We start from the raw sequence: 24,923 nt of genomic DNA, 5'->3' as shown, positions 1-24,923 counted from the left end.
AGGCACCAGGGATCTTTTTTTTTGTTTGTTTTTTTATTTTGAGGTGGGGAGCGACCCCTTAGGCAAGTGTCGCTCCCCTAGGGGGCAAATTATATTTAGGCCATTTCTGTCCCCCTTGGGGGCAGATTGGCCTATTTGTATGAGGCCAATCTGCCCCCAAGGGGGACAAAAACCACTAGACACCAGGGAGTTTATTTTCTTTTTTGGTGAATTTCACGCAAGGGGAGCGACCCCTTAGGCAAGGGTCGCTCCCCCGGGGGGGGGGGGGGGCGCACATTTATTTTAGGCCATTTCTGGCCCTCTCCCCCCCCCCCCCCCCCCCCTTGGGGCCGGCTGAGCTAGAGGACAAAATCCACAGGTAGGCACTTTGCAAAAAACACCTCTGTTTTCTGTGAAAAAATGTGATGTGACCACGTTGTGTTTTGGGCTAGGCCTACCCACACAAGTGAGGTACCATTTTTAATCGGGAGACTTGGGGGAACGCTGGGTGGAAGGAAATTTGTGGCTCCTCTCAGATTCCAGAACTTTCTGTCACCGAAATGAGAGAAAAAAGTGGTTTTTGGGCCAAATTTTGAGGTTTGCAAAGGATTCTGGGTAACAGAACCTGGTCAGAGCCCCACAAATCACCCCATCTTGGATTCCCCTAGGTGTCTAGTTTTAAAAAATGGGCTGGTTTCCCCAGGTGCCGGCTGAGCTAGAGGCCAAAGTCCACAGGTAGGCACTTTGCACAAAACACATCTGTTTTCTGTGAAAAAATGTAATGTGTCCACATTGTGTTTTGAGCCATTTCATTTTGTGCGCACTAGGCCTACCCACACAAGTGAGTTACCATTTTTATCAGGAGACTTGGGGGAACACAGAATAGCAAAACAAGTGTTATTGCCCCTTGTCTTTCTCTAAATTTTTTCCTTCCAAATGTAAGGCAGTGTGTAAAAAAGACGTCTATTTGAGAAATGCCCTGTAATTCACATGCTAGTATGGGCACCCCGGAATTCAGAGATGTGCAAATAACCACTGCTTCTCAACACCTTATCTTGTGGCCATTTTGGAAATACAAAGGTTTTCTTGATACCTATTTTTCACTTTTTATATTTCAGCAAATGAATTGCTGTATACCCAGTATAGAATAAAAAACCATTGCAAGGTGCAGCTCATTTATTGGCTCTGGGTACCTAGAGTTCTTGATGAACCTACAAGCCCTATATATCCCCACAAGCAGAAGAGTCCAGCTGACGTAACAGTATATTGCTTTCAAAAATCTGACATCACAGGAAAAAGTTACAGAGTAAAACGTGGAGAAACGTTGCTGTTTTTTTACCTCAATTTCATTAATTTTTTATTTCAGCTGTTATTTTCTGTAGGAAACACTTGTAGGATGTACACAAATTACCCCTTGCTGAATTCAGAATGTTGTCTACTTTTCAGAAATGTTTAGCTTTCTGGGATCCAGCATTGGTTTCTCACCCATTTTGGACACTAACTGGAAGGAGGCTGAAAGCACAAAAAATAGTAAAAATGGGGTATGTCCCAGTAAAATGTCAAAATTGTATTGAAAAATTGGGTTTTCCAATTCAAGTCTGCCTGTTCCTGAAAGCTGGGAAGATGGTGATCTTGCCACCGCAAACCCTTTGTTGATGCAATTTTCAGGGAAAAAACCACGAGCTGCCTTCTGCAGCCCTTTTTTCCCATTTTTTTGAAAAAAACTAAATGTTCACTGTATTTTGGCTAATTTCTTGGTCTCCTTCAGGGGAACCCACAAAGTCTGGGTACCTCTAGAATCCCTAGGATGTTGAAAAAAAAGGACGCAAATTTGGCGTGGCGTGGGTAGCTTATGTGAACAAAAAGTTATGAGGGCCTAAGCGCGAACTGCCCCGAATAGCCAAAAAAAGGCTCAGAACAGGAGGGGGAAAAGGCCTGGCACAGGAGGGGGAAAAGGCCTGGAGGCGAAGGGGTTAAAGGGGACTGCGCAGAAGGCCTCTCTCACTTGAATAGGACGCCCTCCTAGAAAGGTTTCGATTCAAAGATGAGATCTCTGAAGAGAAATAGCATGATGATTGTTTAGGCTACACATGCAACAGGTATCTCACTTATAGGTTGCACTCCGTGCGTCCTCACACTACGGGGCTCGGCATGCACTGCCACCTTCTTGTGATTTGCAGCCCACCATTATTAGTATCCCTTAATGACGGGGCACCAGTAGCAGCCTAACACTTCTTTATAACACTGTAGATACACTAGCCACACTCCACTGCCTCCACACCTGGGTGTTGTTTCATACTCTACTGTGCTAAGAATCATTGACCTGTGACATTGTCTGGTAGTTGGGAAGGGAGGGTGTTTTTTTTGTAGGAATTACATTAATCTGTGGCACCGTGTGTTTCTGAATAGAGGCTCGCCACTTGATACTGTTCTATAACATATGTGACATGACTTTCTGTACACACTAACTGCCTATAATGCCACAGTAAATTATGTGACATTAATATAATATTCCTAAATACAATAAAGCTTGTTTAAAAAAAAAAAAGGGGGGGGGGAGGGGGTGCAATTTCGACTCAAAGCACGGTTTCTCAGAGACGCTGGACTGAAAAAGTGTGGATGGGTGCAGAGGCTCAGTGCCCTTTGCTGAAGGCTTGCCTAGAGCCAAAAACGGGGTGGACAGAGATCTCTCAGGGTAAAGAGGTATCGGAGTCTGGAGCCGGACTTAAAGGACTGCACCTCTTTTGGCTCATGTCAGGGATCTATGCCCAAAGCCTTCAGAAGTAGTGCTCTGACTTTACGTGGGGATGCTTTCAAGGTTAATGATCAAGTGAGCATGGAGGAGCGGAGGCTTTAGGGGTAACTTCTATCCTTAGGCCTGTGCTCTGGCCCAAAGGGAATTCTTCCTCCTCTCGCTTGGATACGTCAGAGGAGAAGGCCTCTGGGCTTCATTCTCAGTGCACCGGGTATATACCTCAAGGCCCAAGTCTCTTCTTGTTTAGCTCCCACGACATCCTCACATTTGAACAGGCATAACCTGTCAGGTGAGTTTCGACGCTGCATGTTGTGGTGGGCCCAGTGGCGTTTGCATTAGTGTTTTTGCACTTGAATGCCTTACAAGCCAAGCAGATAGACTCCTCATGCTCTGAAGACTGGCAGAGGGTACATACCTGATGCGGGTTGGACCAAGAAGGCTTGGTGTTGTATTTAAGACAAAATTGTGAGGGTGCTTTCTCCTTCAACACCCTTTCCCAGCATGAATTATCGACATGGCCTGGGTTTCTTCAAGTACAGCCTGTCGTGCAGTTTGAAAATGAATCCAACCATTTCACCAATCTGGTAGACCGTTCTTCCGTCACTCTAGCCACATTTTTGACAAATGGCACCGAAGGTCCCAGAGAACAGGACATCCGTACTTAAACATCTGAACAAGATGGTGGAAATAAACAACAATCTGAGGGACTAGTCGCAAAACACATTGTGACCAAAAACGTATTCAAACAAAAAACATGCAAACGTCCACGTCAAAAAGCGAAAAATAGTAGGAATATGGAGAGCATGTCTGTCTACAATAATACATGATATGAACAAATTTTCGCCCTGAAGAAAAACGAAAAAAAATAACAGGTGAAATTGCAATAATTCAGTGAATTTTCGCATAAGCAAAAATACATGTGTGCATTTGCTTATGCAAAAATGAAATTCACAAACGTTTTCTAGGCGTAGGGCATCCAGACCGACTTTCGTAATATATACATATATATTTTTTTTTTATTATTATTTTTTTTTGCAGACTAGCACTTGAAAATCGAACACATTTTCGTAAATAACGCCCTACAGAAATGATAATGTTGAAAAAATGGCTAAACTACTGTACAAATTGCCCTTTTTTGTGGACGGTTTATTGTGAAAGCAATTCACCAATATCCTTTTCATGCTTCTGTAGGTGTCAGAATATCATTTGAGAGCATTATAAAGAGCTTCAAATTTATAAAAGTTTGTAAACATGTGTACCCATTTTTATATTGGAATCATTGTTAGTAATTGGAAGATGAGTTAACACCTCATTGCATTTCCTTATATGTGCTCACTCTAATAGTATCGGCTTCCTTAGCATCAATAAGATAATTTTTCACAAATTAGACATACGAATAAAATTCTTATATTGTGGCACCCAATCTTCTTTCCCACAACAGTACAGTGCTTCGGAAAATTGACAGCCAAAGGGTTAATACCACAGGGGCTTGGTCTGGTCTAATTGTCCATAGGACAAAAACATGAAAGCTTTGTTCCTTGATCCAAAACAATATGTTAGTGGTGACGGTTATAGGAATTTCAGATCTCTACCTTTAAAAGAGCATTTATGTGCATTTGGAATGTGGAGCTGACAGGATCAGGGAGGTGAGTGTTCTCAAACAGGTCTCGACCAGATAACCAGTGGAATTAGTTAAGAAAGGAGGAAAGAGGTTATCAGCCTCCAAATTATCTTCCTCTGCACACCCATAATCTCTATTGGGCACTGTAATCCATTCCATCTGGGCAGATATCTAGGGTTTATGGAAGTGTTGAGATAGAAGTTTATCAAAAAATGCTGAAACTTTTCCTATATGATGTCCAAATAATAATGTCAGAATTTGAAAAATTAAGCAGTGCCAAAACCTGTTCAAAGGACAGAGCAGATGATGAGACAGTAGGGAGTGCTGAAGGCAGAAGGGTCTGCTACTTAGCAGGCAGGAGCTTCCTCATAAATGGTGCTAGTAGGAGCCTGTGGAGGCGCAGAGTCAGGTATCACTGGGGCTGCAATTCATCAAAATGAACAAGTTACTTACCTTCGGTAACAAATTAGCTGGTAGAGACTATCTAGCTGCAGATTCCTTACCTTAGAATTCCCTAGTGTCAGCTTCGATGCCAGAATTTTTCTGCTGAGCAGTACCCTGCGGGTGCCATTGTTCGGATCTGCGTGTGTCATGGGCTCCGCGTGGCATCGTCAGTGTCGTTGGAGCTGTCTGATGTCTCGATCTTCTATATAGGCACCACCCCGGCGCGTATACATCAGTTCTTTTCCACAACTTCCCACGCTAGAAGCGCAGTGTCATGGAAGAACCAACAATTATTTACTTTTCTTTTGATGGAGTAAAAAGACATGCCCTTGAGAAAGGGAAAAAATATTTAAAACAATGTATATATACGCAGGACGGGGAGGCTTGGGTGGGCGTAAGGAATCTGCAGCTAGATAGAGTCTCTACCAGATAATTTGTTACCAAAGATAAGTAACTTGTTCATCTGAAACAAACTTCTAGCTGCAGATTCCTTACCTTAGAATAGATTCCCAAGCTATAATTCCTGGTGGTGGGCTGCAAGAATGTACTTTACACCAGGAAGTCCTGTAGAACCGAGCGAGCAAAATGCCCCTCTCTCCTCACTTGGCTATCCAGGAAGTAGTGTCTTGCAAACGTGTGCAAGGAAGCCCACGTTGCCGCTTAGCAAATATCACGTACCGGCACGCCTCGAGCTAACGCAGTGGCAGCAGCATTCCCTATCGTAGAGCGAGCCCTCAGGAGGCTGCTTCTTAGCCAAAGCATAGCTAATTTTTATGCAGAGAACGACCCAGCGTGAAATGGTTCGTTTCTGGACTGCCCGCCCCTTCTTTGCACCAACGTACCCCACAAAGTTAGTCGTCTACCCGGAACTCTTTTGAGCGGTCAAGGTAAAACAATAATGCTCTTTTTAGGTCCAGATGATGGAGACGCTCTTCTTTTAGAGGAATGCGGTGGAGCAAAGAAGGTGGGCAGGGTGATATTTTAACCCAGATGGAATGGGGTCACTACCTTGGGGAGGAAAGAGGCACAAGTTCTGAGGACTACTTTATCAGGATATATTGTGAGATACGGCGGTCTTGATGATAAAGCCTGCATCTCACTCACTCTCCTGGCAGATGTTAATCGCCACTAAGAAGGTTGTTTTGATAGTGAGCAGCCGAAGGACAGTTATATACAGGCTCAAAGGGAGCACACAAGAAAAGTGAGCACTAGATTAAGGTCCCACTGGGGCATAACAAAAGGCGTAGGTGGAAACATATGTACAAGCCCTTTTAAGAATCTCTGTACAATGGGAGACTTAAACAAAGATGGTTGATCGGGCAAGCGAAGAAAAGCCGATAAGGCAGAAAGATGCCCAACAGGGTTCCTCCTTAGGGACCCTTAAGGGCTGAGTGACAGAATGACTAGAAGGATATTAGAGAAGAAGAAAGGATCAATAGACCTCTCTGTACAATATGAAACAAAATCGACTTAGTAGAGACATGCCTGGCTGCCAGAATGACATCACAGACCTCGGGAGGGAGGTCATAAACCATCTACTGTTGCCACTCAATCTCCATGCATGAAGCTGCAGAGTTGACAGGATCAGCTGGAGAACCTTCCCCTGCTGCTGCGACAGAAGATCCTCCCGAAGAGGCAACCTGATTGGATGACTGATGCGCATTTTGAGAAGCTCTGGATACCAGATTATCTGTGCCCAATCCACTAGGATTACTTGGGCCTGGTCGTTCTTGCTTTTCTTGAGAACTCTGGGCAGAAGAGGTAGGGGCGGAAATGAGTACAGAAGGCCTGAATTCCACTCCCGACAAAAAGCGTAGCCTAATGATAGCCACCTTGGAAACTAAAACACGCAATACCGCTGACATTGCACGTTCTCTGCGAAGGCAAACAGATCTAACCAAGGCTCTCCCCACTGCTGAAAGAGTCCTTGCGCCACCTCCAGATGGAGATACCATTCACGATCCGCTAAGCATCGCCAGCTCCGTTACTCCGCCCTGGCGTTCAGAGAACCTGCCAAGTGTTGAACCACCAGGGTTATGCCCTGATGTTCCAGCCATATCCAGAGACGTAGAGCCTCTTGACATAGTCCACAACCCCACACCGCCCATTTTGCTGCGTACCACATTGCAGTGGTGTTGTCCTTGAACACCTGCACTACCTTCCCTTTCACAACAGGAAGAAATGCCTTTAATGCCAGTCGGATCACCTGAAGCTCCACAAGTTGATATGGAGCCCAGATTCTGCCGGAGACCAGAGACCTCTGATGTCCACCTATCCCAGATGGCCGCCCCATACCAGAAATGACTTATCTGTCACTATTGTAAGAGCTGGTACGGGAAGGGTGAGAGTCTGCCTTTGACCCAATCGCAGTTCACTAACCGCCACTGCAGATCCCTTGCAGTTCCCTCTGAGATCTGAACCATGTCGGTAAGATTTACCTGATGCTGTGCCCATTGGAACTTCCAGTCCCGCTGCAGAGCCCTCATATGCCATCTGGTGTGCTTGACCAATAGGATGCTGGAAGCCATGAGTCCCAGCAGCCTCAGAGTCTGTCTTACCGAAATCCTGGATAGAGGCCAGAACATCGGTATCATAACCTGAATATCTTGGACTCGCTGCTCAGGAGGATAGGCCAGATAATGCACTGTGTCCAGAACAGCTCCGATGAAAGTGAGCTTCGGACAGGGAGTCAGGTGTGACTTTGGCACATTGATAGTGAACCCCAGCAAATGCAGGAGGTTTGCAGTCATCTGGAGGTGGGTGACTAGAGCCTGGGGCGTCAGAGCTTTCAACAGCCAATCGTCTAGGTAGGGGAAGACTAAAATCCCTAACCTGCGCAGATGAGCTGTCACCACTGCCATCACCTTCGTGAACACCCGAGGGGCACTGGTAAGACCAAAAGGGAGCACAGTAAACTGAAAATGCTTGTGGCCCCACCTTGAACCGCAAGTAACGCCTGTGGGCGGGCAGAATGGGGATGTGATTATACGCACCCTGCAAGTCCAAAGCTACCATCCAGTCTTCCTGGTCTAGGGCAGACAAGACCTGAGCAAAAGTGAGCATCTTGAATTCCTCCTTTTTGAGGAAGAGATTGACGTCCCTTAAATCCAGAATAGGGCGAAGGCCCTTGTTCTTTTTGGGAATCAGAAAGAGGCGGGAATAACAACCACTTTCTACTTCTGACATCGGTACTCTTACTATAGCTCCCTTGGCCAAGAGAGCTGTAACTTCCTGGGGAGCAAAACCAAATGATCCTCCATCAGCCTTTCTTGTAGCAGAGGAATAGAAGGAGGGAAAGACTGGAAGGGGATGGAATAGCCCTTCCGTATGATCTGCAAGACCCATTTGTCAGATGTGATGGATTGCCAATGAGGGAGATGAAATTGAATCTTCCCTCCAACTGGACGGACATGGTCTTGCAGAATCACACTCGGAGGGCTTGGGCGCTGTGGAAGGGGGCTGTGTGGTGCCCAACCTCTGGCCAGACCCTCTGGGTCTGATGGTACCACAACCACGTCCTCGTACAGGATGTTGGAAGCCGGAGGACCGTGGCTAAGTTGTGGCTGGCATCGTACCGCGCCCCTTCCAAAGCCTTGAAAGGGACGGAAGACAGACTGCTGACGAACTGGCGCAGAGAAGCCCAAGGATCTGGCCACAGCTCAAGAATCCTTGAACCTCTCAAACGCGGAATCTACCTTCTCACCAAAAAGGCGAGAGCCATCAAAAGGCATGTCCATCAAACTTGACTGGACATCCCCTGAAAAGCCAGTAGAACCAAGCCAGGCGTGGTGACATAGGGCCATTGTCGATGCAATCGCTCTACCCAGCGAGTATGTCATGTCCAATCCACACCTGATAGTAAACTTGGCTGCATCTCTCCCGTCCTTAACAGCCTGGGTGAGTGTGTCCCGTACGCCCTGAGGGGCCTGGGGCAGCACCTGTGCCATTGTATCCCATAAAGTATAGGAAAAATGGCCCAATAGGCAAGAAGTGTTTACTGACCTCAATGCCAGGCTGGCGGAAGAAAACAACTTCTTCCCAAGTTGGTCCAGCCTCTTGGATTCCCTATCCAGAGGGGCGGAAGGGAAGGCACCACAGGAAGTGAAGGCTTGGACCACCAAGCTCTCAGGGGTGGGGTGTTGGGTGAGGAAACTAGGGTCATTTGGAGCAGGTCTATGGTGGCGGCCGACTGTCCTATTCACAGGAGCCCCTGTGCTGGGTTTGGACCATGTTCCCAGAAGGACGTCCGTTAGGGCTTCACTGAAGGGCAACACCGGCTCCGATGTAGTGTGGGCAAATCTAGGTCCAAGACCTCAGCTACCCTACGCACCACCATGGCATAAGAAGCCCCTTCCTCCGTAGCCACATTGGTAGGAGAGAGCATGCCAGTATCTGGAGAAGTATCCAGTCTACTGGCTACCCCTAGATCCTTATACCAGTCCTGTTCTTGCTCCAGTTCATACTCCAAAGGGTCCTCAGACAACTCCCACTCCTCTCCTGTGCCTGGCTGTCAAAAATAAGGCCCAAGCATTGATCTGGGTCTAATCGGCACCATTGAAGTCCGAATCTGTGTCGTTCCGCCTCCGGATCATCCGGAATGAGGATGGGGCTACCACCAGTGGGCGCCGGTGGTGCAGGAAGCGTCGTCAGAGCCGGTGCAGAAGGAGGTAGACTGTGAGGGACCAGCACCGGTCAGGATCCGCTATCGGATCCTGAGGTCACCAATGGCACCGAAGCCGCCGACATCGAATCCGATGGGCCTCCTGCTGACCCCCATGGGGCCCAAAGATCCACCCGAGGGTGCAGCCTGCTCAAAAACAAGGTGCATAGCCTCGTAAAAAAATTTAATTTGAGCGGTCCGGTACCTGGTAAAGGGGGAAGACGCATAGTCAACCCTGGCGACGGCTCCACGGAACCTCGCTCAGAACGTTGACGTTCCCTAGACGCCTTGTCGCCCGACAGACGTGGCGAAGATCAAGTCCGCTTGGACTTCTTTTTGTGCCTCTTACCCAAGTGCCCCGATGACCTTGAATGCGAGGAAGAGGACTAGGGGCTCCGGGAGCGGTGCTTCAACCTCATCCTTCCGCGGGACAGTGACTTCCTTGGAGTTGCGCCGAGCGAAGATTGCTGTCAGGCCGCCAGAAGTTTGAGCGATCTCTCCCTCAAGGCCTTCGGAGCCATGGCCCGACAGTCTGGACACGATGTCGAGTCATGGTCCTCCTCAAGACACCAGACACACACACTGTGTGGATCCGTGACCGACATGGTGCAATGACATACACCACACGGCTTGAATCCTGTCTCGAAGACATCTCAAACAATCAAGAAAAAACCTCGACAAATCCTAGAAAAAGGGTAACTCTTTCTGGATATGCGCTTAACCGGCGCAGATGGAAAAGAAATGGCGTACATGCACCAGGGTGGTGCATATATAGAAGACTGTGACGTCAGACTGCTTCAACAATGCTGATGACGCCACGTGGAGCCGGACGACGCATGCGGATCCGAACACCACCACCCGATGGCGCACGCAGAGTACTGCTCAGCAGAAAACTTCTGGATTCGAAGCTGGCGCCAGGGAATTCTAAGGTAAGGAATTTGCAGCTATAAGTCTCTATCAGATCACCACAGGCAAAGACTTGCCCAAATTAATCACAGCATAGCAATCCAACCTGAAAATATGCAACGCTGCATGGCAAAAAGCCTTCACCTGAGAAGGGACAACAGATAGAATCAGGAACTCCGGCTTCAACTTGTTCATAACCACAATCTGTTATGGTGATGACTGTAATTAGTGAGCGGCATAGAGTTTCTTGTTTTTTTGGCAGGAAGATTCCCGTAGGGGACCCTTCCCTGTACAGCGACTTACCTGGAGAAATGGAGTGACCGCTTTAGCCTTCACCTCACCAGTGGCCCTTGGGTACACACAGCAACAGGAGGCGGAGGCTGAATGAGTCATTTAATCCAAGGCACCCTATACAGATGGTATATGAATCTGATGAGGACATAATTGGAAAACCTTCAACAGAATCTGAACCCTGAGACCTTATGAGAAGACATTTGATTTAGTCGATGTTGGATGCTGAGGAATTTTGTCAGAGACACAGATATCTAGATCTGCATCATTGTGGGGAAGAAAACAGGAATCAACAGCAGTGTATCAATCTGGCTATATATAAGTTGATATCACATATGGAAGAAGACACAGCTGCAACTATGTGGCATATCTGGAGGCGCTGGAGAGCCTTTGCTATGGAATAGGTTTCTAGATTGAGTCTTGTGTCAGCAGAACATTTGTAAGGTGACAAACCGGTTGGAGGCAATATCCATTTGAAGGCAAGATTATCCTATTGGGAAAAACAAGTGCATCAGCTATCAACTGTGATTTCAAAATGGCGATGTAAACCCCTGTAGGAGCAAGAAACTAAAAGGATAAAGGGGGATGAGACATGATGACAGCAGGAGAAAGGAGGTTGGGGCAAGTACACAGCTTAAAAAAAAAAACTAGGTTTAAGTAATGGGGTTTATGTTTCAGGTACAGTTGGTTTTCAGTTTGAAGCATTTACAATTTACGTGTATGTGTAGCTTTAGTTTTAATTTCTGACTTTAATTTACTGTAGCCAGCACCTACGAATCATAAGATTTTGCTCAAAAATTTACAAATACCTGGAAGAGGACTGAGCTCTGCATGCAGGGCCGGCTTTAGAGCTGGTGGCGCTCTGTGCAACAGTCTTTTTTTGGCACCCCCACCCCATGACCACCTCCTCGGATTCACTCACTACCACCCGGCATATGTGCCCCTCATCTCTCCATAGCCCTTCCCACTCAGCTATCCACATAAAATAGGTTATTTTCTTTGCAGTAGTCATATTAACCCTCTATGCTACTTTATGACGAGTCAAAGATGCCGCTAGACAAAACTACAGTCTCTCCCTAGCAGGAACGTTAATTACAAAAGGTATCTTGACATTGTAATTGTTTCCTGAAGGCTGGACATTTTCAGCAGGTGCTTTTAAGTCGCAAGTTTCGAAAGTCATTGCTAAACACAGTGCCCTACCCCTGAGGTCGCGCCCCCCCCAATACAGGTCAGCACCCGGTGGGGCCACACCACTCTCACAGCCTGAAAACCGGTCCTGTCTGCATGGGTTCTGCATGTTTACTGTCAATTACTGGAAGTGTCCAATTGTGATTGTATATCCAACTGAGGGCATGTCTATTTAGGACAGGACCCATGGATGTCTTTTAGGGGTTGCCAGGGGTCGCAACTGTGACCCCTGGCTTGCCCTTTGCAACCCCTGGCTTCATAGGTGGCAAAATAAGTGCCAGGAGCGGAATGGCAGTGCGTCTTTAAAGACGTCGGTTGAGTCTCCTTTCTCGTTTTTTATTACACTTATAGTAAATAATGATTAATTCTCTATTAGTGTAATAAAAATACAATTAACTGGGCTAGGGCCCTCCTGACAGCTGAGGTAAGTAAATAAAAAAAAAAGCTTTTAAATGCAAGTTGTGTGTATGCTTGAAGACGACTGTGATTGCATAAGTGTGTGTGTGAGTGCGTGAGAGAATGTGTGTCTGTGTGTATGTGTAAGCATGAGTGTGTGAATGAAACTGAAGATCATAGTGTGTGATGTCACTTCCGCTACCAATGGCATTTTTGGTTCACGGACGTTCATGACAGTACCATTAATAGTACGGTGCATTTAACATTATAAACGGGTCGGAATGCCAGCAGTCTGATTTTCAACTGTCGAGTGGATTAAAGTGGTCTATGAACATAGACATTTCCCTCCAGAACTGTTATGGCCACCTCAGCCGACAGTATAACACTACAGAGATTTGCACAGAACTGTACTGTCATTAGTGTAGCCGCGCAACGCCTAGAAATATCGCTCTCATTAAAGCATCCGCTCCCCATGGTGCGCCTCCCTATTCCACCGAGATAACAAAACCGGTCTGACTTTGCACTGTGGGATAAGAGACCTCGGTTCGGACCACACGGACTGGCGGTTTTAGGCTCGGTGCCTTCCGAGCAAAGCATGCTTATGATCACCCCGCGGGCACATTTTCAAGAGCGATGAACTACCCCACGCCCACCTCCAACCGACTAAAATTGTTAGTTGTACAGCACTGAGAAACGGCCAGCTGGGGGAAGTTATTAAATAAAAATATATATGTTTGGCACGGGCGCCAATTCTTCGCATACCATGTAGCGAATTCTGTGTCGAGGGCTACAAAAACATAGGAGACAAACCGTGAAGGCTGTAACCCCTAAAAGCCCAGATAAAGAACACGCCCACATCACGGTAGCCGAGAGGGAACTGCCTCCTGCGTGCGCGAGTTAATTCTTGTCGCTTTCTGCCCATTGTTCTGTATCCTTTGCAAGGGGCGGAGAGAGCCCGGAGGGAAACCCTGGGGTGGGGAGGAAAGGGGCCAGCCTGCGCGAAAGGTGCGGAGGCCGCAGCTCCAGAAGAGGGAGGGCGGCGCTCTGCGCAGGAGTCACCGTGGGCTGAGCCAGCGCCGCCGGCATCAATCAGTGCAGTCGGAGGGGGAAGCCCATGAGGCTATTTATAGCTCGTGCAATAGTAGGCAGCTTTGTACTGCTAAAGGTCGCAATCACTACCCACTGACAGGGATTCTTCCCCAGCGCCTCACACCGTCATCCAACTACTGCCGGCACTCCCAGCAGGGACGGACTGGCCGTAGCGGGCATCGGGCGTTTCCCCCAAGAGGCTGGAAGGATTGGGGCCGGTTTTTCAGTGGTGGGGGCTGGTTTTGCAGCAGTGCTGGTATGTCGGCCCCCAGTAACAAAAGCAGTAGTGCTCTGTCCGCCCCACCCCACCACCGGACCTGGGGCTTGTCCGACAAAATTTCCTGAGCTGCTTTGGGTTCTTAGTCCGGCCCGACTCCCAGCAGTATCCTAAAGGGATTAAAAACGGTGGTGGTACCTAAAACGGACAGTTCTATGAGGTCTAGTTAAGAATCCGTCCACAGGGGTTTGGCTTAAGAAACAAAGGGTGCAGCTTAAGACGTCATCTAGAATCCTGTGCCTGACACAACATGCTAATTTACCAGTCCTTCGGTGCCTCCGACTTTCGAAAACTGCTTCCGGATTGAGTACATTTTAGTGTCGTCGTTCTTGTGACAAAAGTCATTAATATGTGACCGTTTTTGTCTTATGTTAATTAAAAGCTCTAATGGTTTTAAACGTAGAAACTGCAATGACCTTTCCTTAATGTGCATTCATTTACACTGTAAAGTTTGACACAGGTGGTATTTTAACTAAATCAAATGCTTGTAAGATTCAAATGTTATGTTATACTTTATACCTTAGACTAACAGAACATTGAAAACAATTGAATTTCTAACGATTAATGAATTATAAATGTGTTAAAAAATGAAAGACATGTACTTCCCTATCATATATCTGCGAAAGAAATGCACTGAGTTCTTTTCTATTTAAAATTAATATGACATGCATATTACTGAAGCATTTTTAACACTCAGTTGATAAACAACCTATCAAAAGTGTGTTTGTTAAAATGTATTAATTCAATATATTCATTTAATTCACTTGTGTTAGCCTAGGCCTGTTAGATTTGTAATCTGTGACTGAGCAGGAAATGTTGATTTTTAATATATATATATATTTTATTTATTTTTTAAATTACATGAGCTTTCTTTCAGATATCGTTCTCATGCGACAATAAGAACAATGATTTTGTTGTGAATAATTAGAATTTAAAACGTTGCAATCCTGACAATAAGACACAGTGAATTAAACATTAGCAGGGTCTGTCAGAAGATTGGTGTTCTCCCATTCAAATGCCTTTCAAATGCCTTTCCTCTGCAGTTCCAAGCTATTAGCCACTTATTCTCTCCAAAGATTTCTAAATTCATCACTCGGCATATCTTACTACTCTGCACATACCTTTTGTCATCTCCTCCATTTCACCACACTGCCATAAGCACTGCATTTGCTTTTACTCAAGTGCTGTCAAAATTTCAACAGCTGTTTCCCTCAGTCACACACTTCCCCACAGGATCACAATTGGCACATGTGAACTCTACTGAGAGCCCAACCATTGGATGTTGAACACAGCGGTCATGAGGCCCAGCAGCCTCAAGAGTGATTCTCAATGAAATCCAGGATGGAAGCTGAAACAACCAGATCATAGCCTAAATATCCTGGACTCGCTGCTTGGTAGGATAAGCCCAAAACTGCACAGTGACCAGAACTGCTCCCTACAAAAAAGGGAGCATCTGAGAAGGAGTCAGGTGTGACTTTTGGCACATTTATAGTGAACCCCAGCGAATGCAGGTGGTCCACTGTAGTCTGGAGGTGGGAGACGACAGCCTGGTGCAAACCTGCCTTCAGCAGCGAGTCACTGAGATAGGGGAAGACTGACACCCTAAACTACGCAGAAGAGCTGCAAACATCGCTGTCACCTTGGCGAACACAAGAGGGGTGCTGGTAAGGCCAAGGGGAAGCACAGTGAGCTGAAAGTGCTCGTGGCCTAACTTAAATCGCAGGCAACATTTGTGGGCAGGTAGGACGGGAATATGGAAATACGCATCTTGCAAGTCCAAAGCTTCTAACCAGTCTCCTTGGTCTAGGGAAAACAAGTTATGAGCCAAAGTGAGCATCTTGAATTTCTCCCTTTTGAGGAAAAGATTGACGGTCAGAGGCTTAGAATAGGATGAAGACCTTTGTTCTATTTGGGGATCAGAAAGTTTCAGAAAATTTAAAGAACAGCCATGGCCTGCATTTGATATTGGAACCCTCTATATAGCTCCCTTGGCTCACAGAGCCGTAAATTCCTCTCTGAGTAAACAGCCGTTCTTATGTTGGTGGTATGGGGAGGGAAGTATTTGAAAGGGGATGGAGTAGCTCCTACGAATAATCTGCAGGGCCCACCTGTCTGATCTAATGGACTGCCATTGAAGGAGATTGTGAAGTATTCTCCCGCCAACTGGACAGCCATGATTCTTTATTAAGAGACTAGGAGGACTTAGATCCTGCAGCTGCCAAGGGGTTGGTGGTGGCTTACTGACCCACAAGGTTTGGAATGCACCACATCCACGCACAGCTGGGGGAGCTTGCACAGGATGGTTGCTGGAATAGTGTTGGTGCAGTGGCACACCACTTCCGTAGCCATGAAAGGTAGACTGGGGATGTGGGGTCACAAGAGGCCCAGGGACTTGACTGTAGCCCACGAGTCCTCAAAGCGCTCCAGAGTAGAGTCTGCCTTCACTCTGAAGAGGCAAGACTCATCGAAGGGCATGTCCATGAGATTGGCCTGGACACCCCCAAAAAGACATGTTCTCAGTCATGCATTGCTCCCAATAGCCACTGTTGACAAAACCGCTCTGTCTAGCGAGTTGGTTGCGTCCAATCCACACCTGATGGTGAACGTGGCTGCATCCCTTCCGTCTTTTACTGCTTGGGAGAGAATGGCCTGGGCCTCCTCCAGGACCTGTGGCATCACTTGTGCAACCATATCTCATAGTGTGTGGGAATAGCTGTCCAAAAGGCATGCAGTGTTCACCGACCACAATGCTAGGCAGGTTAAAGAAAACATTTTCTTTCCCAAGGAGGCAAGCCTTTTGGATTCCCAGTAAGAGAGGTGTCAGTGAACGCGCCCTGGGAAGTTGAGGCTTCAACTACCAAGCTCTCAGGGGTGGGGTGCTGGGTGAGGAAACTCAGGTCACCTGGGGTGGGGGGGGAGATGATAGCGGGCAATCGCACTGTTCATAGGAGCCCCTGTGCTAGGCTTGGACCAAGTTCCCAGCAGGACATAAGTCAGTGCTTTTTTCTTTTTTTTAAAGGGACCAGGGTTTCTGAAGAGGTAGCCCTAGGCGAAAGCACTTCTGTCACGAAGTTAGTCTTGACCGCCACAGAGGAAAGTTTGAGGTCGTGGACCGCCGCTGGCTTCTTCACCACCATTGCATATGATGCTCCCTTTTCCCTAGCTACGGTAGTGGGAGAAAGTAAACCAGTATCTGGAGATGTGTCTAGACCACTGGCATCACCCATTTCCTCATACCAGATGTTCCCAACTGGTATTTTCGTATTCCCACCGCTTAATCCCCTACGGCTGGCTGGTCAGAAAAATGCTCAGGCAACAAACTAGGAGCAATAGGACCGGTCAGCGCTGGTGTCCATGTCGAGCGACGATGTTCCAACTCTGAGTCGTCGAGGATTAGAATGGGACTGGCTCTGCCTGTGAGCACCGGGAGCATGGGTGTCGGGACGAGTGCAAGAGAAGACAACCAGCACTGGTCCGGATCTGAGTGTTAGAATCCATTTTGAATTGATTCGTTTCTTTAACACGTGTAAGTTTTAGCTTTTTCCTCTCTGAACGCACTGTCTATCACATATGTTATCTTATGTACATTTGTTTAAGTAACATAAGCCTGGTTCCACACCATAGGCTTGCAGCTGGTTTCTTTCCCTAACTGGGGCACGGTACTCATTATAATTATGTGTTCAAAATAACTAACTGACCTCGGCTGTTGTATTTTGGGGAGGGAAAGGCTGATATCTATACCTTTGAACCACGCAATCCTTTGAAGGGTCTCAAGAATGTGGGGAGTCGGGCAGCTGCAGAGGGGAGGCAAGGACAAAGCTGGGAATGGAACCGGTGTGTGGAAAACTGATTAACTCCTTAAAATATCTGTATGACGTATATCATTATTTACACACTTTATGTATCCTTTGATGTATGAGTATAAATATCACTGTTAAACGCTTCATGCCAGCACACTTTACTTCGGGCCTGGGATGCCAGTGGTAAACCTGTCCTCTTTGCTGCAGCAAAAATAAACAGACCTTTGGTCATTGATTTTTCACTCCAGCTCTCCGTGTCAAAACTCCTTTGTAAATGCATTTGTAAGTATCTGCAAATATGTGCATTTGACATGAGATTGGATCCGTGCGACCATGTTAGAAATTGAGGTCTCTAGTTGGCACCCTGTCCAAATACGGACCACAATCATAGGATAAGTCACAACACAATCCCAACTATCCTGTGCTCACCCTCTGGTAGCTTGGCGCAGGCAGGCTTAACTTAGAAGGCAATGTGTAAAGTATTTGTGCAATGACTTATACAGTAACAGTGAAAACACCACAAAAAGTACTCCACACCAGTTTAGAAAAACAGATAATATTTATCTGAATGACATAAGATCAAAACAACAAAAATCCAATATGCACGAGTTGAGATATTTATTATTTTATTAAGGTTTAAAAGAGTCTTAATCCTTAAGAATCAGTGGTTATATCCTTATAACAGTACATGGGATGCGTAAAAAGCGACACACGAGGGCCACGGAGGGCACTGCTTCAGATTTTCCAGCGCGGCACAGACAGTGCGTCATTTCATTCCACGCAGCAAGGGGATGCGCCGATTTACAGGAGCATAGGCTTGGTCCCTCACTGCGATGCGGGGATATTTTGATGCCCAGAGACAATGCGTTGAAAATCATTACAGCGTTGGTAGAAGGAGCAGGCGCTGTGTCAATCCGGCAGGCAATGCAGTGATTGTTCCACCACGAGGCAGGCATTGCGTTGATTTTCCGCAGGCATTGCGTTGATTTTCCGCAGAGATTTTCTTCTCTGGGGTAAAGTCTTTGTGGCCCTGAGACTTCAGAACAGGAAGCAAGCTCTATCCAAGCTCTTGGAGAGCACTTATGGGAAAGACAGTGTCCTAGCAGAGGCCAACAGGCAGTAGGGCAACAAGCAGGGCACCAGTCCTTCTCAGCAAAGCAGTCGAGATGAGTCCTTTGGGCAGCCAGGCAGTCCCTCTGACAGAGTCCAGGTGTAGAGCCAGAAGTGTCTGATTTGGTGAGGGTCAGTGATCCAGTAGATGTACCCAAAGGTGCCTTTGAAGCCAGGGAACCATTAAAGAGTGGTTTTGAAGTGCATAAATTCCCCTTTCAGCCCGGTCCTGTCCTGTCTGCCAGGATCCTTGTGGGGGGTATCAGTCCCTTGTGTGAGGGCAGGCCAATGGCCTTTGAAGTATAAGAGAGAGCCCCTACGCCCTTCCTGCCCAGGGAGACACATTCAGTAAGCAGAAGAATACAGATGTGACTGAGTGTCCTGTGTTTATGGCTGTCTGGGTGGAATGCACTAGGGGAGCAGTCAACTAGCACAGACCAGACATGGATTAGAGACAGGTTGTAAGGCATAGACGGTAGTAAGTGCAGAGAAATACTAACTTTCTAAAAACAGTATTTCTAAAATAGTAATATTACATCTTCACCAGTAAATAGGATTTTCTATTATCATTCTGGCCACACTAAACATGACAGGGGTACTCCTTCCAGATCAGAATATATCAATTAAAAGTATATGAGGGCAGTTCTAATGCTAGTCTATGAGAGGAGCAGGCCTCACAGTACTTGGAAACAATGTTTGTGAGTTTTTCACTACCAGGACAAGTAAAACACATAGCACCCTTCCCTATGTGCTACCTAGGGCCTACCTTAGGGGTAACATATGTAGAAAAAGAGGAGTTTAAGGCTTGGCAAGTAGTTTTAAATGGCAAGTCGAAGTTGCAGTGAAACTGCAGAGACAGACCTAGCTGGGGCAGACCTAAGACATAGTTAAGGGGCTACTTATGTAGGTGGCACTAATATTGCAGCAAAAGGCTGCCCAACACACCACGGGAATTAGGACAGGATGGTTAAATTATATGCAAAATCTGATCAGGCTTTTCAAGTGAAGACCTGCTCCTAGCGCCTGAATACCAGCACAGGTGACAAGCCGTGCTTTACAAATACTTGATTGATTAATGAGATACACCCATGAGGGAGACAGTTGTCACTGTAAGATAGTTAGGTGCTTAAGTATGCATTACGAAACTAATATGGAATCCACTGTTATGCAGTGTAGAGATTTAAACTACTCCAACTGAAATGGCTTCTGCATTTGCATCCAAGTCCCCTATGTCACACACATACTAATGATGTCAGCAGATGAACAATACAATATGGTACAGACAGGTGCTCTCTCCCGAGCGGCTTCCTATTTTCTTTTATGTTGTTAGTTTTAGTGTACTAGTTTTTTTTTCTTTTAAAGGGGATCCTGAATCCTTTACTATACTGTAATTGTCTGACTTATGTTGGGTACTTATGTGGACTTATGAACATGCGTTTTGTTTATCTGGTAATTCTTATACTCGACATCTATTTTCTATTAACTTGCTGAAGTCAAGTGCAATCCTGTATCACTGTATGTTTTGCTGAAAAGCAAATAAAGAAATAAAAAACAAACTGGATAGACAGTGGATGTTGTGGCCTTCCAAACACTATGGTTTGGTGCCAACCAGAATCTCTGTGAGTGTTGGGGATCTTGTATTTCTAATTTCTAGAGTTTAACAGAAACTTGCCATCCCAGGTTCTGTTGTTTGTTTGCTATTGGTCGTAATAAGTCTGTCCTTAACTAGCACTTTTGTCTGTTGTCCCAGGAGTCAAAGCCTATGCATTTACATGCGCCTGGCGTTTCCTGTCCTCTGTCAGAAAGCCACCTACCCCTACCAATTTGCATGTCCAATCAAAGATGCTGGAGGCAACCTACCCAAAGACCCCATATGATCTTTGACTGCCTGCCCCTTGTGAATGTGTGCCTGGCTCTACGGAAAAGACACATGTAGACAGAATGACATATGGGAGGAGGAGGAGGGAAGACTGGATGGGAGATTTGAGCAAGGGTGCGAGAGAAGAGGGTGCTATACTAAAAATGCAAACTGCCACCTCGGATGCCGAGAGCTTCATCAGGCTCTCCTGGATCCCTCATAACTTTAGCATCACTGTGGGTATGAGGGCATGCGCGCATACAGGACTGCCTCTGCATGCTCTTGCCATCCACGATAAGAAACTATCACAATTCAGTGTCCCCGAGATGGAAAAAACACATGCTTATGAGGAGCTTCAAGACTAAAAGATAAGCCAAAATATTATGCAATTCCAACCAAGTAGGGGCTAACTTCAGTGCACATAATATTCGTAAGTATGCATGAGTCTTGGTAAACAAGTGCAATTTACTGCTTTGTTGAATAAAGTAAACGATCAGTGTTGAAATACGTGTAGAGCCAAACTCTTCTGCCCAGACAAGGATAACAATTACGCCAATGACAAAATCATCCTTAGTTTTTAAATGTTGACATGGCTGGCTTAATCTACAGCACGCCAGTTGTTTGTTTTGTTTCTAAATATACATAAGCAAGAAAGTAGTACTTGTTCATCCCAACTCTGCATCTCTGAGACCAGGGTTCTAATGTCAGCTTTCAGACTTGATAAAAACTGTACAATACTGGACAAGTCACCGTCACCTCAAGTCTTAAACTGCAAGAGCATATTGCAAATAACTTTAATGTATAAAACTGCCCAAACAGTACCAGTTACATATCTCGGATAGTTTCCCAATCCCATCAGTATTTCAGAAATCTACTTTGTGCATCCTTGTGTACAGTTCAGACACAAAATACTAGTCTATATGCAGCACCTCAGCTGCAAGCTGCTACAGCTACAATATATGATTCTATGTGAAGCGCTCAATTCCTCCTAGATGTCTTCTAGAGAGCAGACTTAACCCCTCTGGTGCCGGGGCGAGGTGGTTACGTCTGCTGCCGTGGCGCTCAGACACCAGGGACATAACCACCTCGTCCTCACATGTGAGGATGAGAGGAATGTTGGGTGGTAGGAAATTTGTCCTGGTGCGGTGACTCCACACAGAAATGTGCGAAAAATTTGATTTTTTAGCTACATTTGAGATTTGCTGAGGATTTTGGGTAAGAAAACACTGGGGGATCCACGTAAGTCACACCTCCCTGGACTCCCTCTGGTGTCTAGTTTTCAGAAATGTCTGGGTTTGGTAGGTTTTCCTGTATGGCTGCTGGGACCAGGACCAAAAACTCAGGTTTCCCCAAGGCTTCTAGTTTTAAAAAATGCACAGGTTTGTAAGTTTCCTTAGTTGCCGGCTGAGCTAGAGGCCAAAATCCACAGCTAGGCACTTTCCAAAAAAACACATCAGTTTTCAATGCAAAAATGTGATGTGTCCATATTGCGTTTCCTGACGTGGGCGTTAGGCCTACCCACGCAAGTGAGGTACCATTTCTATCAGGAGACCTAGGGGAACACAGAATAGCAGAACAAGTGTTATTGCCCCTTGTCTTTCTACACATTGTTTCCTTCCAAATGTAAGACAGTGTGTAAAAAAGAAGTATATTTGAGAAATGTCCGGTAATTCACATGCTAGTATGGGAACCCCAGAATTCAGGGATGTGCAAATAACCACTGCTTATCTTGTGGCCATTTTGGAAATACAAAGGTTTTCTTGATACCTATTTTTCACTCTTTATATCACCAAATGAATTGCTGTATAGCCGGTATAGAATGAAAACCCATTGCAAGGTGCAGCTCATTTATTGGCTGTGGGTACCTAGGGTTCTTGATGAACCTACAAGCCCTGAATATCCCCACAACCAGAAGAGTCCAGCAGACGTAATAGTATATTGCTTTCAAAAATCTGACATCGCAGGAAAACGTTAGAGTAAAACATGGAGCGAAATGGATGTTTTTTCACCTCAATTTCATTTTTTTTTTATTTTAGCTGTTATTTTCTGTAGGAAAACCTTGTACAATCTACACAAATGACCCCTTACTGAATTCAGAATTTGTCTACTTTTCAGAAATTATTTGCTTTCTGGGATCCAGCACTGGTTTTACACCCATTTGTCACTAATTGGAAGGAGGCTAAAAGCACAAAAAAATAGCAAAAATGGGGTATGTCCCAGTGAAATGCCAGAATTGTGTTGAGAAATGTGGTTTTCTGATTCAAGTCTGTTCCTGAAAGCTGGGAAGAAACCACAAGCCGCCTTCTGCAGCCCTTTATCCCATTTTTTTTTTATTTTTTTAATTGAATGTTTTGCAGTATTTTGGCTAATTTATTGGTCCCCTTCAGGGGAACCCACAAACTCTGGGTACCTCTTAATCCCTGGGATGCTGGGGAAAAAAGGACGCAAATTTGGCGTGGGTAGCTTATGTGGACAAAAAGTTATGAGGGCCTAAGCATGAACTGCTCCAAATAGCCAAAAGAAGGCCTGGCACCTGAGGGGAGGGAAAATGCCTGGCAGCGGAGGGGTTAATACATGAAGGGTTCTAACTACCTTCTGAGGGAGTCTGACACATGGTCTACTTCACATGCAGTAAAATAAGGTTGTCAGAAACCTAAAAAGAGGTAACTGTGGATCCACCCTTCTCCCTCACAGACTAAGGCCCTCATTTCGACTATGGCAGTCAATTTCCCTGACCGCCAAAGCCAAACCCCGCCACCAGACCGCCAAAATTTGAATGTCAAAGCCAAGACTTTTGTTCTGTCAGAATATGACTTTAGTGTGTGTCATGGTGTCTATCTCTCTCCCTGTCATGCGTGTATTATGTGAGAAAAGTAGCGATCAGATCTAGATTGCTTTCTAAGATTTTAAAGCTTTGAGTTGGGCGGAGGTTCCCCAAACATACTGCCTTCACTTGGTTTCAATATTCTGTTGAGGATATTCTGGATTTTCTTCGTCAGTGTACTTCAAATGGGTTGTAATTTTTTTTTTTTTTTTTTTTTTCAACAGTAGCACTGTATCAGAAGGGACCTGCCTAATTATAATTTTCCAGGCTTTGTTCCCTATATACGTTTTTCTTAGATTACAGTATTCCATCAAACTACCTTCATACTTACATTGGCATTCATTCTTAATCTTGAGGTTTTCAATTTCTGTAGTAAGATGGGGTTTTCTGACAGTGAACCTCTAACCAAGAATAGTTACTTTTTATTTTTTAAGTGTTGTTGGGCACAGGCTTTCTGCTTCACCATTTTAAGTACCAAGAGCAAGAAGTAAGTTGGTCAGATAAACGCATTGTCTTGCATTCAGTTATATTTAATGTGGTAAAAAATTTAGTGACTAAACTATTTTTTCAAACTGTTTTCCTCTTCATCTAGTTACAGCTATGGTCGTCATAGAAGATCTTTGATGCTTATGAACGCCTCATAGTTATCATTAATAAAACTGACAACTTACTACCTGAAGCTCCAGGACCTAGGTAATGGAGCAGTGTTGGCAGCAGATCATCTCTCCTACTACTCTGACTTTTGAGTACATAGTTTTTACTACATACTTTTTCATTCAGATATTGAGTCTCCCCCCCCCTCTTTTAGGTTTGCTTCTTCTAATTTGGTTAGTCACACATCACATTCTGTAGGAAAGTCAGCCGTTCAGTCAAAACCGCAGTGGTGAATTCAACAACACAGAAGCAGTCCAGGTTGCATAGTATTGGAAAAGACCAGAAAGCAGAAGCCCTGGGTTCAGTCCATATCAGTACATATGCCCTCATTTTGACTTTGGCGGTCAATTTCCCTGACCGCCAAAGCCAAACCTGCCACCAAACCTCCAGTGCTGGTGGTCTGCAGACCATGAGTGCTGGCAGCCGTCCGCCATCTTTGTGGTGGAATGTTGCCAGCAGTCATGTTGGTGGTCTGCGGTGCAGAGGTGGATGCATCGCAAGCACCGCCATGGCAGGACTCCGCCCGCCGTATTATACACCGTGATACGGCTTGGCGGAGTCCTGCAGGCGTGGTGGTGCTGGCAATGCAAGACCGCCAAGCCCCATCCCCTCCTGGACATCCTCCTCCATGGAGAAGGTAAGTGGGGTCCGAGGAGGAGAATGGGGGTTTGAGGTGCCTATGTGAGTGCATGTCTGCAGAGCGGGGTGGTGAATGCGTGCATGTATGCGAGTGAATGGGGATGTTCATATGTATGAGGGTGTCGGTTGATGAATGTGAGTGAGGGGGTGTCTGAGTGCATATATGCAAATGCTGAATGGGTCTGTATGTGAATTCATGCGTGCGTGAAGGGGTGGGGGTGTTTGTGGATGGGAGGGGGGGATGTGTGCATGTATGGGGACACGTTTGTGCTGGCAACAGGAATGGAGATTCCTTTCGCCAGGTGCGTGACCACCAGGGTGTTCGTGGCAGGGTGACTGCCATGGAAAGCCTGGCGGTGTGCAGCTTCATAATCCGGCCAGCAGGCTCAGGCCCGCCGCCGGGTTGGAGGTGCTCACCTCCGGCCGCAGTGG

General features: G+C 46.0%; 1 protein-coding gene across 3 annotated transcripts in view; it reads right to left on the bottom strand.

The window, feature by feature from the left end:
• CSNK1G1 (casein kinase 1 gamma 1) overlaps positions 1 to 24,923 on the bottom strand; it is a 434,750-nt gene that overhangs the window by 284,294 nt on the left and 125,533 nt on the right. The window lies entirely within an intron of this gene.

This window comes from Pleurodeles waltl, chromosome 3_1 (genome assembly GCF_031143425.1).
Source record: "Pleurodeles waltl isolate 20211129_DDA chromosome 3_1, aPleWal1.hap1.20221129, whole genome shotgun sequence".
NCBI classification, from domain to species: Eukaryota; Metazoa; Chordata; class Amphibia; order Caudata; family Salamandridae; genus Pleurodeles; species Pleurodeles waltl.
The sequence above is the reverse complement of the archived record's forward strand: the minus strand, read 5'-3'. Positions and strand labels throughout refer to the sequence as shown.